The sequence below is a fragment of the Myotis brandtii genome, unplaced genomic scaffold (genome assembly GCF_000412655.1).
Source record: "Myotis brandtii unplaced genomic scaffold, ASM41265v1 scaffold1209, whole genome shotgun sequence".
Lineage (NCBI taxonomy): Eukaryota > Metazoa > Chordata > Mammalia > Chiroptera > Vespertilionidae > Myotis > Myotis brandtii.
The window spans coordinates 181,810-187,035 of record NW_005354207.1 but is presented as its reverse complement, the minus strand read 5'-3'; the positions used below and the strand labels follow the sequence as shown (position 1 = coordinate 187,035).

Genomic DNA, 5,226 nt, shown 5'->3' with positions numbered 1-5,226 from the left:
CTGACTTTCTTTAAATTTCCTATGTACAGGAGATTGTACAATTTTGTCAAAGAAAATTATACAAACACTAGAGGCCCAGTGCACAAATTTGTGCATGGGTGGGGTTCGGCCAGCTGGAGGGAGGGGTTGCAGGAGGTTGGCCAGCCAGCCCCACCCCTGATCGGGGTGTGGGGGCCAATTGGGGTGGTGGGGGCCTATTGGGGGCAGGGTCAGCCAGGTGGAGAGGCCACAGAAGTTTGGCTGATTGGCTCCGCCCCCTATTGGGGGTGCAACATTGGGCGGGGCCAGCTGGGGGGAGGGGCTCCACCTCTGATCCAGCCAGTTCCCAGGCCAGATCGCAGGCCACAGTGGGCATCATAGCAACCAGTCATTCTCTCGGTTCTGGTTATTACAGTGTTCTAGTTGTTGGCTTTATATATATATATATAGATTGCCTGTTAATAAACCAAATTATAAATTAATTGTCTGTTAATAAACAATTTATCCCATGCTTAAGAATACATTCAACTTTCTTCCTCATTTTTTTTTTTCGTTTTCTGCTTGATCTATTTCAGCAACCTTTGCTATAGAATCAACTCTTACATGGAACCGAATATCTTTATTTTGTCTGTATCCATACCAGTATTTTTAATAATAATTTTAGAATTATCAATTTTTTGTTTGATTTACTCCTATTTTTTAATCCAACAGAAAGCCTTCATCTAAATAGGAATCCACCAGACTTCCTTGTAACTTATTGATGACATGAATTGCCTCCAGATTACCAGAGCACTTCAATCCAAGAAAAGTTTCTACAGCTAACTTAATAAAGTGATCTTTGTGATGAGTAAGGTGTTTTGAGGATAATGTTGTTCCTGCCATGCTTATTAAATCTTGTTGGAATTTATCTTCATTAGAACAATGATCAACTGCCGAATTGAACAGAGCCTGTTTTGCTGCCTTTGTGACTTCTCTCCAACCCACAATAATGGTCTGAGGATGAAACCTTTAGAAATCAAAGATTCTGCTTCCCTTAGTCATTCTGCTGCTAAAACAGTAACAGAGGTAGTGCCATCTCCAACTTTATCATCCTGGACCCTTGACATAGCAACTAACACTTTAGATGCTGAATTATCAACACCAATGCTTTTAGAATAGTTGCACCAACACTGGCCACCATAAGAGAGGCATCTCATTCACTGCTTCCCAGAATTGTGTCCATACCCTTGGGTCCCAAGGTGCTCTAGACCAAGACTCCAATTGAGATGGACCAATAAAGGAAGAGAGACGAGCTGTTTCTGCTGTCTTCATCAGCACCAGCCTGGAAGATGTTGACAGGTGCCAGGGAAAGGGATGCTGTGGTTTTGAAGAGGTGGCCATTCACACTTCTCTCTTTCAGCTCAAGGCCTGAGTCCCAGAGGAGAGAAGACAGATGTGAGGCCACACACGCTGCGCAGGGGGTGGGGAGTCGGCCACTCACATTGGAAGGTCTGACATCTATTTTCTTATGTGACCACATCTGATTTTTCCCACAGGGTCTACCACTATCGCTTTAATGTGATCAGTGTCCCTCCACAGCTGCTAATTTCCACAGTGTCACACTCCTTTCCCCAGTAGACTCACTCCTTCCTTCCTGGGAATGAGATCACCTGAGTAACTCATGCAAACCCCCATATATATAGGTACACCTGGTATATTTTCTCCTCTGTGATAAACGGTGTGTACCAGTCTCCATCCAGGCAAACCTTTCCTCTCTGGCCAGGTCGGCCCCGGGCACATCTATAAACACCAAGGGACTGGGGACCCTGATGAGAAAAGCCTCAGCTGTCTGGATGTCAGGTGCTCTCCCCTCTGTGGCCCAGGACCAGGTCAGCCCACATGTCAAGGTTCTCACCAAAGGCCAGCATGTTCTCCTTGAGCTGTTCTTGGGGGATCTTCAAGGACCTGCATCCAGGGGTAGGGTTTATGACTTAATCATCCAACAAGATTATTGACAACCCAGGTGGTAAGACTTTGCACTCTAGGCTTTGTTCATGGAAAAATGGAGGAAATAACGTTTGAGACGTTAAAAGCAAAGAATGAAAATCACCCCCTGCAGAGGTGGGCCTACTTCCTCCTGTCCCAGAGCAAGGAGGGCTGTGCTGTCCTCTCCACTGTGACTTACTCATATGATCTCGGGTACAATCCTAGAATTCACAGGCATGGGGTCTCAGGGGCTGTATTTAAAGGGCCCGGTTCCTGGGCAGGAAACTGTCCTCTGTCCATGGTGACTCTGTGCCATATGCTCACTGCTCCCTGCAGCTCCACTGCCAATGGTCACGGAGGGTCCCAACAAATATCAGAAAACATGTTCCTGAGCTAAACAGGCACTGATGCTGAGTGTGCACACCAGGCCGGGTGACAGCACCTCCCACGTGAAGCTGAGGGCCTGGCACTAGAGTCCTGGGCTGTGGAGGCTTATGATCCTCAGGTTCTCCCCCGAGGCGGCTACATGAGGCCCAGGGCATCCTTGCAGAGAACCACCTGCATACAAGTAGCAGGACTGGGGCTGCCACTCTTTCAAAAATGCCAGGGGAGGCTTCCCTGTGGCAGACATGCCTGCCTAGTCTCAGGAAGCTGGTTCAGATACATGTCCTAAGACTGTGAGGCTCAGAACTACCACTAGGGGGCACTGTCATCTCCACAATCCTGTCCCAGGATGTCTCCTGAGGGGTTTTATGTGCAACCTGCACTGGAGAACCTTAAAAGTCCCACTTTCTGTCCTGATGGAATGTGCCTCTCACTATTCACAGATAAGCTTCCAGAATGTGCAGACCAGCCGCATGCCCCTGAGTCCTGGCCCAGGCACCCTGGTCCACCTGCCCTCTCCATGTGACCACAGGGAGGCAGGAGCCCCCTGGCAGCTCAGACAGGTCCTCAGGGGAAGACATGCAAATTCAGCGCCTCCCCTGCTCATGAAAGCCTGCCAGGCTGGGTCCCTGCAGACCTTGGAGAGGAGCCCTCCTGTGTGAGCACCTCAGTGGCCACACCATGGGGTCTGCACTCATCTGGGCTGTGCTTCTCTTAGCTGCCAAAGGTGTGTCCCTGTGCATCAGGCTCATGGGGACTGGGTGACACAGAGCAGTTCTTAGTCTGCTTCTCTGTTTGCAGGTGGCCTGTGCCAAGTTCAGCTGGTGGAGTCTGGGGGAGGAGTTGTTCCACCCGGGGGGTCTCTGAGCCTCTCCTGCAAAGCTTCTGGATTCACCTTCACTAACTACAGCAACAACTCGGGTCCGCCAGGCTCCAGGGAAGGGGCTGCAGTGGGTGACAGGAGTGAGTTACCCAACTGGAAAGGATCAGTGGTATGCTCCAGCAGTTCAAGGAAGATTCACAATCTCCAGGGACAACCCTACGAACACAGTCTCTCTTAAAATGACCAAGCTGACATCTGAGGACACAACCGTGTATTACTGTACAAGACACAGTGAGGGGAAGTCAGTGTGAGCCCAGACACAAACCTTCCTGCAGAAGTGGCTGTGACCACTAGGGGGCGCTCAGGACACGCTGAGCACAGTGCACATCCCAGGTTCAGGTTTAGATTTTCCTTAAGGTCTGGTTTCCTGTCAGGAGTGGGGTTGCATTTTCCTATCTGAATTACAGAGATTTATTGTAGGAGGAGGAAAACTTTGTCACACCCACAAAAGGCAGAGTCAAATGCCTTTGCTTACTCTTGTCCCTAAATGTCAATTAATCATGAACTCGACCCAGGTCCCCTATATCTATCAAGAGGCTCTAATGACTCAACAGTGCAGCTCACCTGAATGCTGGACACCTTACACCACAAGTATGTGAACCCAAAGCTACAGAAGAAGGACCCTCATTGGTGACGGTTATTGTCTTGTCATCATGTCATAGCAACAAGAGTAGGTGACACCAGGCAGAGGCAGAGGGAGCCACAGCAGCTTGGTACAGATGTGCAGGCTGATGACATACACTCACACCAAGGGGAATGGAATCTTTATTATGCTCATAGTTGAAATCCCAAGGAAGCTCAGGAAAGGCCCTTGAGGAAGACAGACCTACTTTGATGGACCCAGGGAAGGAGACTGGCCCAGGGCTTTTATTTTGGAGAGGTGGTGGGGATGAGGAGGAATTCTGCTTCCAGAGGGTGGTTTCAATTTCATAATAAACATCTAAAAAGAAAACTATGATTTCTTATCCGATTTCCCATGTAAGGGGCAGATGGAGATGAGGCAGCTATAAGCCATCAGTTGTTAGAAGTCAAACAAAAAGAAAATAGGGTATGGCTATGTATTTTACTTAAGAACTATACAAAATGAGGAAAATTGAGATAAGTAGCCCTTGTGTGTGTACAAAAACCAGGTCTAAAGAAAATGAGAAGAATAATTATAAGTAAGCAAATGACAATGAAAATGGTGATGATGATGATGATAATGATGATGATGGTGGTGGCGGTGGTGGTGATGATAATGACAATAGATTTGGAAAGGAATCTTGGTCCAATGTCTTGGTGGGAATCTGTAATTTCCAACCAGTCTATCATTGGCTTTTTCAAAGGCCTGTGTCAACTTACCGTTGACCCATGGGTGTCTCAATCTCCAACGATATCTGAAGAGTAGATGCCTGCTTTCTTTTCTGATAAAGAGGAATTGTGTGTGCACAACCACCATGTCTATAGAAAATGAGAAGAATGTTTATAAGGAAGCAAACTGTGATAATGATGCTGATGATGATGATGATGATGATGATGAAGATGATGGGCTGAGACTGCCAGGACTGACCAGAAGATCCAGAGTGACAGATGAATGGATTACTCTGACACACATTTCTGTGAAAGAAAAGGGTAAGGGGCTCCTTGGCAGGAGGCACCTAAACAGCCCCAATTGCCTGCCTTCTTAGGCTTTTACTGTAACAATAGCCTGAACTAAAATTAACCTCTAGATACAATCAGCAGGGTAAGTATCCTTGAGAAAGCACATGCATCTACAAGGTCTGGTCTTAAAGACTAAACATAGAGATTCTAGTAAAACAGACTTGTTTGGAAAAGTCAAGGCAGGGGCTGCTGCCTTTGGCAAAGTCCTCCAAGAGGCCCCTGACCTTTTGGAGAATCCTCCTTACAGACTTTCAAAACAAGTCCCAGACCTGGTCTAATGGAATGATGGCTCCTCTTACAGAAAAACCTTCACCATGGAACCTCCAGTGAGGAATGTCCACTCTTCCCTGTAAGAATTGACAGATTTATAATGG

General features: G+C 47.4%; 1 pseudogene; it reads right to left on the bottom strand.

Moving 5' to 3' along the window:
* Positions 1–457: 457 nt before the first annotated feature.
* Positions 458–1,330, bottom strand: LOC102260850 (annotated as a pseudogene).
* Positions 1,331–5,226: the final 3,896 nt, after the last annotated feature.